This window comes from Canis lupus, chromosome 8 (assembly GCF_003254725.2).
Source record: "Canis lupus dingo isolate Sandy chromosome 8, ASM325472v2, whole genome shotgun sequence".
NCBI classification, from domain to species: Eukaryota; Metazoa; Chordata; class Mammalia; order Carnivora; family Canidae; genus Canis; species Canis lupus.
Window position 1 is genome coordinate 36,910,446 of NC_064250.1, and position 12,554 is coordinate 36,922,999.

The 12,554-nt window shown below is 36.8% G+C and overlaps 1 protein-coding gene across 12 annotated transcripts in view; it reads left to right on the forward strand.

The window, feature by feature from the left end:
* The window catches only part of SYT16 (synaptotagmin 16), a 240,768-nt gene that overhangs the window by 115,780 nt on the left and 112,434 nt on the right, over positions 1-12,554 (forward strand). Inside the window, exon 1 of one of the 12 annotated variants that reach the window (XM_049113232.1) lies at positions 12,330-12,420. The exons of the other annotated variants lie outside the window; for them this stretch is intronic. The gene's annotated coding sequence lies outside the window, so the exon portion shown is untranslated. Of the gene's footprint in view, positions 1-12,329; positions 12,421-12,554 lie in introns of those variants that run through there. 12 annotated transcript variants of the gene reach the window in all.

The following is a 12,554-nucleotide window of genomic DNA, read 5'->3' on the forward strand; positions in this document are numbered from 1 at the left end:
CCAAGACCACCCTTACCTGCAGCTAAATGGGTTAGCTTCTGGTCCAGGAGGCGTCTCCATGCTGTGCCATTTCCTTCTGTTTGGGCTATGATGGCTGCTGTTGTCAAATATATATATTTTTTCATTTCTGTATTTAGGTCAGAATATGTTCAAGTACAACATTCCCACTAAACAATTAAATAAAGAGGTCCTAATATCTCCATCTTGTAGATGGGGAAACTAGGGTTCAGAGACATTCCCCCCCCCCATTAAGTGGCAGAGCTGGGACTTGCATCTTGGGAGTGCCTTAGGCCAGAGGCCCAGATCTTAGTCAGACTTTTTTTCTGCTCAGCTAATCTTCCCAACTCAGTCCACTACTTCATGCTGTTGAATTTCTGGGATGAGAAAAAATAAGGGAAAGTTAGTTTTGGTTCTTGTGGCTGCCATACAAAATGTCACAAACTTGGTGTCTTATAATAGCATAAATTTATTTTTGGCACAATTCTAGAGACTGGAAATTTAAAATCAGGATGTCAGCAGGTCCACACGCTTCTGGCTTCAAGCTCTGCCTCCATCCTCATGATGCCTTCTCCTCCTGTGTGTGTCTGCGCTCTCTGTGTCATTTATCATTGGATTTAGATTTTATCCTGAAAATCCAGGAAGATCTCTTCTCAAGATCCTTAACTACATCTGCAAAGACCTTTCCAACATTCATGGGTTCCAGGGATAAGGACGGGCGTATCTTTATTGGGGGCCACCATTTAGCCACTAATAAGGGGGAGAGGAAGTGAAAGCATAACCTGGAAGTGGTTTTTAATCATTCCAAATTAGGAGAGTTGATGAAGAATTGGATGCAGGATTCTCTTTTCTCTATTTTCCTTAGTGGCATTCCACATGCCCCTCCTGGTGTTAGAATGATTTTTACAAAGAGATGCAACAAAAATTTAAGTCAAATGCTTATAATATGGATTGTAATCATCAGTCAGTTTGCTTTCTAACTGCAATCCCTGTTGAACTGCCCTGGGTCTCAATCCTGAGACACTTAAAAAACAAAACAAAAACAGTGCCCAAAGCTCACTGCAAATGAATCAAATCAGAATAGAGAGTGGTAGTGTCAGGGAAATCATATAGCTTTACAAAGAGTACTAGGTGACTTAAAGGTGTGGTCACGGTGGAGTACCATGGATGGACATGGAGATAGGTTCACTGCTAATTTTCCCTTTCAGGTCAGGAAGGATAGTGTGCGAGCAGAGTGTTAACACTCACCAAATCCACCCTTGCTTCTGCCCACAAGGTATCCATCTGGTGGTTCCCTACGTGTTTACTTACCTGACTACTTCAATTCAGTTCTGCCTTGGTCATCAAGCAAGCTTTTCTCTTTATGATATTTTCCCTTTCCAAAGCCCTGTATATACCATAACATAACCAGTAGCTTCTGTACAGGGATTTAAAAAAATAAGATATTTAGGAAAAGTACCTACTTTATAAAATTATTCAGAGTTGCCAAATTACAAGCAATTCCAATTGAATTACAATTGAAAACTCTCAGAATCTTTCAAGATTTTCAAGATCTTTCCCTCCCTCCCTTCTTTCTTCCCTCCCTCCCTCCCTGTCTCCCACCCTCCCTTCTTTCCTTCCTTCCTTCCTTCCTTCCTTCCTTCCTTCCTTCCTTCCTTCCTTCCTTCTTCCTTCCTTCCTTCTTTCCTTCCTTCCTTCCATACCCATCATGAAGCCCAATGTGGGCCTTGAACTCACAACCCTCAGATCAAGACCTGAACTGAAAATTTTTACAAATTTTTAGTGAATTTGGCCCAAACAGAAGAGTGTGGCCATTCCATTGATAAAACTTCCAATGTTTTATGAGTGATTTTTACAACATTTTATTTTCCTTTTATGCCCAAATAAGAAAGAGCAATGATAAACATTACAAAATGGTATGAATCAGGATCTGAAACATATATAAAAATAAAAATATAAAGGGTACTTAACAGTAGATAGGAATGGTTTCACTTTTGTATTTATTTTCGGCTCCTTGAGGTAAGAGGGACATATAGCCATGTGCTCATCTTACAGTTGTAAGTAACCAACATCCTCTTCTTTGTATCTTATGTTTAGTATGATTGATTAATTAATTATAGGCAGAAAAGGGTGGTTTTTTTTTTTTTAAAGGATACTGTACACACCATACAATCCATACTTTACTGGGGGTTTTTTAGATGTCATTTTTAACAGTCTATTTTATTTTACCTGTACCCAGAGTCTAGGTATCTTCACCTATAGATCTGTGCATTGATTTTGGGCATAAACTACTCAGATGAATTATAAGTGTATCAGATAGGGGGATCCCTGGGTGGCACAGCGGTTTGGCGCCTGCCTTTGGCCCAGGGCGCGGTCCTGGGGACCCGGGATCGAGTCCCACATTGGGCTCCCGGTGCATGGAGCCTGCTTCTTCCTCTGCCTGTGTCTCTGCCTCTCTCTCTCTGTGACTATCATAAATAAAAAAAAATAAGTGTATCAGATATTTTGGAATTTTAAAAAAAGCTCAATATTTTCTTCCCTCTTCCATCTGTCCTTCCTCCCTTCCTCCTTCCCTCCCACACTCCCTTCTTTCCTTCCTTCCTTCCTTCCTTCCTTCCTTCCTTCCTTCCTTCCTTCCTTCCTTCCTTCCTTCCTTCCTTCCTTCCTTCCTTCCTTCCTTCCTTCCTTCCTTCCTTCCTTCCTTCCTTCCCCATCATGAAGCCCAATGTGGGGCTTGAACTCACAACCTTTAGATCAAGACCTGAACTGAGATCAAGAGTAGGACATTTAACCAACTGAGCCACCCAAGCGCCCCAGTCTTGGGATAATTGAAAACTATAAATGCCACTGAAATGCTTTTTATACAATTAAAAACTTCTGGATTGCACAATAACTTATTTTAGAGTTATGGATTTTATAATCCTTAAAACTACCCCTTCTTTCCCCATTTTTTCCTGAAATAGTGGGATAAATGGAATAGCCCCTCTATAATTCTTATGTCATATTTCCCCCATGAGGAATATGCAAAACAAGACCCAATTTGAAGGTAGTAGCTAGAGTGGAAGATTTACTTTTCAACAATCTAGATTTAAAAGTAATTTCTCTTTTGATTTTAAGGCTTTCATTGCATAGAATATGCATTTCTCTAACTATGTGTCATATTAGGTTGAATTCTAATAAATTACTCTTTTTGTAGATTAGAAGTTTCATGTGATTCAACATAATACATGAGATGAAAAATTGAGAATTGAAGTGCTGTAAAAGTTTGAACATTAAGACAAACCACAGTATGTCTCATTGTGTTGTCCAGGTACTTGTTTTATTGACTTGATTAAGACACAGATAATTGAGAATACTTCTCAATGGACCTATCAAAGTATCACTAATTGCACCTTGTTTGGTGGGTATGAATTCCAAAGAACCTAGTTGAGAAGTTACTGGTTTGAGAATGTTCATCCATCCATTCAATATTATTTGTTGGGAATCTGTGTTATACTATAGTGTGCTAAGTGCTAGAAATGAAATGATGAAAAAGAAATATGTAGTCCTTACTCCTTTGGAAATTAATTAAATTTTTTGACAAAGAGAGACAAAAACAAAATCGAAAGTAAAGAGACAAAATATAGGTTATTACAAATACTATTAGAGATTAAAATGATAATTGACAAAGTGGGGAGATTTACTCTAGATAAGAGTTGAACACATCTTACATCTTGCTCATTGTTGGGTAGAGAGAGAAACACATACATGCATGCACACCACATTATACTGATCTGTTTCTCTGAAGAACCCTTATATAGCTCCTAATAGCCACTACAGATATTTTGGTTATCCTACCCTATATCTAAATTTATCTCTATCACTGTCTATTTAAACCTATACCTATGTCTATATCTAAATAGTTTATATACATATAAGCATATTTATATAATAGAGAGATATAGCTCTCTCTCCATTTCTGTGTATATATGTATGTGTATCTCCTCCCCTCCATCTCTAGGTACATTCATGTACATGATCTAATGTCTATGTACATGAATGTACCTAGAGATGGAGAGGAGGAGATACATTGAAAGAGAGGGAGAGGTTATCTTAAGGAATTTGTTTATACAATTATGGAGGCTTAGCAAGTCCAAAATCTACAGGATGGGCCGATAGACTAGAAACCCAGGGAGAAACCGATGTTGCAGTTGAAATCCAAATGCTATCTGCTGGCCAAATTCCTTCTTGCTCTTGGGAGGTCAGTCTTTTTTTCTGTTAAAGTTTTCAACTGATTGGATGAAGCTCACCCATATTATGGAGGGCATTCTGCTTTACACAAAGTCTACCAATTTAGGTGTTACTCTCATTCATAAAAATCACATCACAGAAATATCCAGAGTAATATTTGATCAAATATCTGGGCACTATGTCTCAGTCAAGTTGATCCATAAAATTAACCATCACAGGTGCTTTCTTAACATCTGTGTTCATATTCTTGTTTCCTTCCTTAACAGTTGGGAGGTTGGGAAGAGATCTTCACTTTTTAAAAACTTTATTATGGACATTATTATACAGACAGGAAAGTAGAGAAAGGATTGTATAATGAATCCCATGTACCTATAGCTCAACTTCAACAATTATTAGCAAAGAGAATTCATTTCTAATTTAAACCCTATTGTCTCCATTTCCTTGTTTTCCTTGAGAAATAGAGGGACTAGATGTCTGTCCCTGTAAAATGTCTCATCCCTTACTATTTGTTTTCTTGCAACTTAAATGATGGGTTATTATCCCCAGTTCAAGGAGTTGACCCAGCAAATGAACATGTTACACACTAGCTGATTGCCAGAGATGGGAGACATTAGATTAAGGGTTCAGAGGACCTTTGACAAATCTGAGCACATTTATAGTTGGAATATAAGGATCTCTGCTTTCTGAGCTATTTATATAAGGGTATATGATGAGTTACCTTAGAAACAGATTCTTGTGGCATTTGAGCTTCCTCTATGATGCTAGGATATTAATAAAAACAAATCTGAAGCTCTCTGTAAGTATGCTGTGGAAATGTTTAACACCTAAGTTTGAGAACTCCCTAAACACACATCACCATTTCAGAAGCTGTAGAAAATTTCTTTGATGAGTTTTCACTTTTCCAATGACTCTAAACATATGGAGGTGTGTGTGTGTGTGTGTGTGTATGCCTATATATCTAACATATATAGTCCTAAGTCTGAATTTTGGCAGAAACTCTGGAGCTTTTTTTGCATTTGAAATAGCCATAGCATAGAATTTTATCCCAGAGTTCTAGGTAGACCTCTGTCAACCATGGCAGTTCACATAGAGGCACTCACTAAATGTTTATTGCTTGGTGGATTGAAGTTCTTTCTCCTCTTTTTTCAGAACTGATCATCAGAATTATATGAGGAGGCCTTAAACATACACCCTTTTGAATGGAGATGCTGAAACTAACTCACCAACTTTATGGGTAGCTTTGAGGGATTTTGATGTAGTGGAGATGAACCTATTATTTTCATTTATAGATCAGGAAATTGCTTTTAAGTTTAGAGCTTATGTGTTTACACATGCTAAAGAATGGCACAGTTAACAACAGTTGTTCTCTCTCTCTCTTTTTTTTTAAATAAAGATTCTATTTATGTGTTCATGAGAGACACAGAGAGAGAGAGGCAGAGACAAAGGCAGAGAGAGAAGCAGGCTCCATGCAGGGAGCCCGATGTGGGACTCGATCCTGGGACTCCAGGATCACACCCTGGGCTGAAAGAAGGCGCTCAACCACTGAGCCACCCAGGCGTCCCCAGTTGTTCTCTTTGTAATGTCTTCCAAAGATACACAGTATCTGGAGGATAGCATAGGTGACAAAAGTTACATTTATTGGAGGACATTAGATTTTTGTGCTTCTCCTGTCAGCAAGACAGCAATGCTTATTATACTTTAAAGATATACATGCCTTACATAAAAAGAAAACCTTCAGTTGGTAGGTGGGTGGCAAGGAGAAAGGATTATTGTTTGTGTAGAATAGTAGCACAGATAATTTTCTGCATTAAAGTGGGTGTCTATGAGTTTATATGCTGAACTAGCTATTTGAGTACTCAGTTTTAAACTAGTTATTGGAGTAACAGCTTTAAAATATCATCATTTTCTTAGCCTGACAGATTAAAGTAAAAGAAAAAACATGTCTATGGTTATATCTGCATTCTTCTAAAACCCACTTAAAGGAGCAAATGCTTTATTCACAGAAGCTCTCATAATAATTGCAAGTTTCTTTTATCCTAGGCTTACTGAATGAGGTTTAACAACAAGGCGACAGGTATTATTTGAAGCGTGTGAATTTAGGAATTCCAAAACCATTTTGAATCTTATTTTCTAAGTTTCCATACTCCAAGTCTTCAAAAACAGTTCTTAAAACTTAGGAACAATTAATATCAATGTTATAGAATGAATTGCTACGTGCTTAAAAACTTTTCTTTTTTGTTTTTCTCTGGTGAGCATTGACTGTAGAGTGATAATTTACATTTGTCATTTCATAAAAGTGTGGGCCACTTAATGAGAGAGGAGAGTGATGGAGAAAACCTTACCTTTAGGGCATTTGAATATTTCTTTTAAAATTATTTTGAAATGAAATACAAAAAATGGCATTATAAGGCACATTATGCAAAGTATGGTGAATTCACTTCAAAGTTGGTGAAGCTTACCTGGACTCAGTAGCAGAAAGTTCTCTCCTTTTTTTAAATTTTAATTTAATTTTTAATTTTTTTATTTTTTAAAGATTTTATTTATTTATCCATGACAAAGAGAGAGAGACAGACAGAGAGAGAGAGAGAGAGAGAGAGAGAGGCAGAGACAAAGGCAGAGGGAGAAGCAGGCTCCATGCAAATAGCCCAACGCAGGACTCCATCCTGGGACTCCAGGACCACGCCCTGGGACCACGCCCTGGGCTGAAGGCAGGCGCAAAACTACTGAGCCACCCAGGGATCCCCCCTCTCCCTTTTTTTTAAAGTTTTTTTTTTTTTTTTTATCTTCCCAAATTCCTTTATCGCTCTTCTACCCTTAAACAAGTAATGCTTACTAAAGCTATACTCAGTAGCTCACCATTCTATGTTGGAAAGATGTCAGAGTTCTAAAAATTTTTATTTTTCTCATGGGTTGGCTTTATAATCAAGACTTAAACTGGTATTAGTTTTAAGAATATTTTAGGACAACAATTCCATTTAGAATTTCCCCAAAGAGTCTAAAACTAACCAAAATGTGTATTTTGTGTGGGACTATGTTTAGAAATGGTATACCAGTGTGAAATGTCACTTTCCATATCACTTGGAGGATTTTTCTTTTCATTAGCTGTTCTATAAGACTCACATTTATACCAGTATGCTTTTTGGGATGAAATGTTAGTATTTTATTACTAGAAAGTAGAATCAATTATTTATTTATTTATTTATTTATTTATTTATTTATTTATTTAGTAGAATCATTTATTATGGGTGATGGTAATAAATCCTTGTTGGACTGAACTGTACTAACAGAAGAATTCAGGGGCATTTGCTAATCCTCTGCAAGCAAATTTCTTATCTTTTAGTGAGAAATTGGAAGGATTGAAAATGAAAGAGAAGAGAAAAGTAAAGACAGGCATTGTTGGCTTAAAATAGAAATATAACTAGCATTTTGGTTTAACTGAATAAATACAATCTGTGTAACTATATATAATGCTATAAAATAGGTCACACGTGTATGTAGAATTAGTTAAGAACATTTGGATCCACTATTATACTGAGAAAACAGAGCTTCCCAGTTCTTATGTGAAATTCTCCACCAGTGGGAAAGAAAATGTGAAAGGAGTGTTTTCAAATGTTCTTTGATTGGGGCCACTTTGGCCGGTCAGGATTGAGAGACGTCATGTACCACCCACCTAACCTACTTGTGTTTATAACCACAAAGATCCCATTAAGTCTGCTGCTTTTGATGGGCTCCCAGGGGGAACTGATTATTAATGTTTGCCAGACACAGAAGTATTGATATTGTCATGTTATTAGCATTACTATTCTAAGAGCCCAGTCATCAAGGACCCCAGGAGACCTTATTTTGATAACCACTAATGAAGGAGATAAAATGTGTAGCAATAGTCATTTTTGTAATGAACAATTTTACTACCTGCTTAGTTTGAAGCTTATGTAAACAAATGAAAAGGGAAAACATAAGGAAAAATACTGAACACTTGTTAGCATTGATTTAGGTTGAGAGTTCCAATCTAAGAGTATTGATATGTTCATTCATAGACAGAAGGGGGCCAGCATAAATAAAAATATGAGGCCATGTCCTAAGAACTAGCAGAAACATGTATAATAGATTAATAATTTGTGATGGAGTGGTTTTATGGCTATATATGAAAGTTTCATTAGGTATAAGATTCATATTTTCTTCATCACAAACATAGTTGGATCCAAATTAAAATGGTATAATTGTTGGTTGCAAGGTATCTTTTACAGATAGAACTAATCTCACCAATCAGTGCTTTTCATAGCAGTGACAATTGGCAGTAGTTGGTGAAAGATGCTTTTGAGACTTTGCAAAAGGTATATTCAGATATTCACAACCATTGATGGCCTATTCTACAGTAGTCACTCAACTAGATGCTGACAATAGGCAGAGGTAAAACTAACATGTTACCTGATCTTATGGAGCTTCTAGTTTAGAGAGGAAGATAGATGTTAAAAGAAATAGGGGATCCCTGGGTGGCGCAGCGGTTTGGCGCCTGCCTTTGGCCCAGGGTGCGATCCTGGAGACCCGGGATCGGGTCCCACATTGGGCTCCCGGTGCGTGGAGCCTGCTTCTCCCTCTGCCTATGTCTCTGCCTGTCTCTCTCTGTGTGACTATCATAAATAAATAAAAATTAAAAAAAAGAAATAATTATGTAAGTTATCAATGAGCTAAAATTATAAACCTTAAAGACTCCATCAAAACCTACTAGAACACTGATAAATGAATTCAGTAAGGTTGCAGGATACAAAATCAACATACAGAAATCTGTTGCATTCCTCTTCTCAAGTGATGAAGTAGCAGAAAGTGAAATTAAGAAAATAATCCCATTTACAATTGCACCCAAAATAATAAAACATCTAGGGATAAACTTAACCAAAGAGATGAAAGAAATGTACTCTGAAAACTATAAAACACTGATGAAAGAAATTTAAGATGATGCAAAGAATTGGAAAAACATTCATCCTCCTAGGTTGGAAGAAAAAATAGTGCTAAAATGTCTATACTACCCAAAGCAATCTATAGATTTAATGCAATTTAATGCAATCCCTATCCAAATGCCAACAACTTTTTTCATAGAACTAGAATAAGAAATCCTAAAACTTGTATGGAACTACAAAAGACTCAAATAGCCAAAGCAACCTTGAAAAAGAAAAACAAACCTGAAGGTGTCACAATTCCAAATTTCAAGTTATATTACAAAACAGTAGTAATTAAAACAGTATGGCACTGGCCTAAAAATAGACACATAGATCAACAGAACAGAAGAGAAAACCCAGAAGTAAGCCCACAATGATATGGTCAATTTATCTTCAACAAAAGAAGAATGAATATACAATGGGAAAAAGTCTCTTCAACAATGGTGTTGGGAATATTGGACAGCTACATGCAAAAAGAGGAAACTGGACCACTTTCTTTCACTATACACAAAAATAAACTCAAAATGGATTAAAGACCTAATTTTGAGGCCTGAAACCATAAAAATCCTTGAAGACAGCATAGGTAGTGATATCTCTGACATCAGCTGTAACATTTTTCTAGGTATGTGTCCTAAAGCAAGGGAAATAAAAGCAAAAATAAACTTTTGGGACCACATCAAAATAAAAGTTTATGAACAACGAAGGAAACAATCAACAAAATTGAAAGGCAACATGTGAAATGGGAGAAGATATTTACAAATGACATATCTGATAAATGGTTAGTATACCAAATATATAAAGAACTTATACAACTCCATATCAAAAAACAAATAATCCAATTAAGAAACAGGCAGAAGACATGAAAAGGCATTTCTCTAAAGAAGACACACAAATGGCCAACAGACACATGAAAAGATGCTCAACATCACTCATCATCAGGGAAATGCAATTCAAAACCACAGTGAAATATCACTCTCAAACCTTTCAGAATGACTAAAATCAAAAAACATAAGAAACAAGTGTTAGCAAGGATGTGGGAAAAAGGAACTGTTGGTGGGAATGCAAATTGGTGCAACTACTGTGGAAAATGGTATGAAGGCTCCTCAAAAAATTAAAAATGGAACTACCCTATAATCTAGGAATTTCAATACTGGATATTTACTCAAAAAATATTAAAAGGTGAATTCAAAGGGATACATGCACTCCTGTGTTTATTGTGGCATTATTTACAATATGGAAACAGCCCAAGTGTCCGTTGACTGAGGAATAGATAAAGAAGATGTGGTGTATATACACAATGGAATATTATTCCACCATAAAAAAGAATCTTGCCATTTGCAACAACATGGATAGAGCTAGAAAGTAAGTGAAGTAAAGTCAGTCAGAAGAAGTCTTCTTCAGAAGAAGACAAGTACCATATGATCTCATTCATATGTGGAATTTAAGAAACAAAACAAAACAAGCAAAGGGAAAAAAGAGAGACAAATCAAGTAGCAAACTCTTAGCTATAAAGAACAAACTGATGTTTGTCAGAGGGGAGGTAGCTGAGGGGGGTAAAAAACCCTGCAATTATAATATAGGAAGTGTTAATAAGAAGGAATAAGAGGTGCTAAGAGAGACTATTTCAGGGGTGACTGAGAGGCTCAGTAGGTTAACCAGCCTATTCTTGGTTTGGCTTAGGTCATATTATCAGGGTTCTGGGATTGAGCCCTGCATCATAATCCATGTTCATTGTGGAGTCTGCTTGTCCTTCTCCCTCCCACTCTGTTCTCCTTGTGTGCCCTCTCGTAAATAAACAAACAAACAAACAAATAATAAATAAATAATTTTTAAATGAGACTATTTCAAGAAGACATACTTGAGTCTGAGACGGCTGTTGTCAGGCTGAGACAGGAAAGGAGGTGGATGGGCTTTGGGGGACAGGGGAAGAAAGCCTGAGGGAGGAGCATGGTCTCAGTCAGTTGGAGGAGTTTGTTGAAGTAAGATGAAGGGGTGATACGAGATACTGAAGAACAAAGAGCAGATAGAGAGTAGTTACAGATAAGAAGGGGTCAAACCATGCGTGGCCTTCCAAGTCCTATGAAGGATTTTGGATTTCATCTTAGGAGCAGTAAAAGTAATTTTAAGTCATTTCAAAAATGGAATGACACAATCAACTATGTGTCATAGTAGATAGTCTAAAATACTGAATGGGCTTAAGAAATTTGGAGAATAAAAGGTGCTATTGTTACAATAGCAAAAGCATTGAGCAATTTAAAGCTCTGGTTGAACCCACCCTAGTCTTTTTGTTAAGGTCATCATGCTCAAACACAAAGCTGTCTGTTGGATAGGTTGAAAAATATTTTTACAATAAATCTTCCTCAACTTAAGCAGTAGTTTAGAATATTTAAAAAACTTTACTATACTTACTTTGGAAAAATAATTCCAATAGTTTCATTTTTTAAATTAATTTTTATTTATTTATGATAGGCACACAGTGAGAGAGAGGGAGGCAGAGACACAGGCAGAGGGAGAAGCAGGCTCCATGCACCGGGAGCCCAATGTGGGATTCGATCCAGGGTCTCCAGGATCGCGCCCTGGGCCAAAGGCAGGCGCCAAACCACTGCGCCACCCAGGGATCCCAATAGTTTCATTTTTTAAAGAGTTTCATTATAATGAAATAGGCAGCAAAGGTGGAATGGAAACAAAATGACAATAGACTTTGAGGTCAGACAAACCTGGATTTGAACCTCACCTTGGCCACTAATGAGGAAAATACCTTTACATTTTTTATTTCTAAGGTCTTTTGGAATAGTGGTTAAAGCAAGAATTTGGAATTCAAGGAAGAATTGGAATCCTAGCTACATTATTTATTATAGGTGTGAACCTTGGGGCAAATCACCCCTTCTGAGCCTCAGTTTTTTCAACTACAAAATGCAAAGGCTACTATCTTTCACAAAGAGTTTTTGTTTATATAGGTTGTCAAAAAGCATTGCATGTTGTAAAGTGCTTGGCAAATGTTGCCTATAATGGTAGTATTGTGTTTCTGGGCCTTTGCACATTAGAGAAAGGATTAAAAGAGTTTGATACGTTTTTGCCCTTTAAAATGTCACAAATTTGGGTTTAGTAATGAATAACTGATAATCAGTGCCTGTTATGTACTGGATTCTATTCTAGGTGCCTTAGAAACATCGAGGAATCTAATTTCCACTGTGAATTGTAAGACAGAGGGTAGTACTCCCTATATTGTAGATGAAGACACTTTAAGTGCACTCAGGTAATGTGATTTGCCTCATGCTGTGGCATAACTGAAAGATTATCCAACATTGAGCAGTGTTTTGTGTGATTCCAAGTCCATTGCTACTGCTTTTCTTCATGCTGTCTCATTTTTCTCAATGTCTACTGATGAAA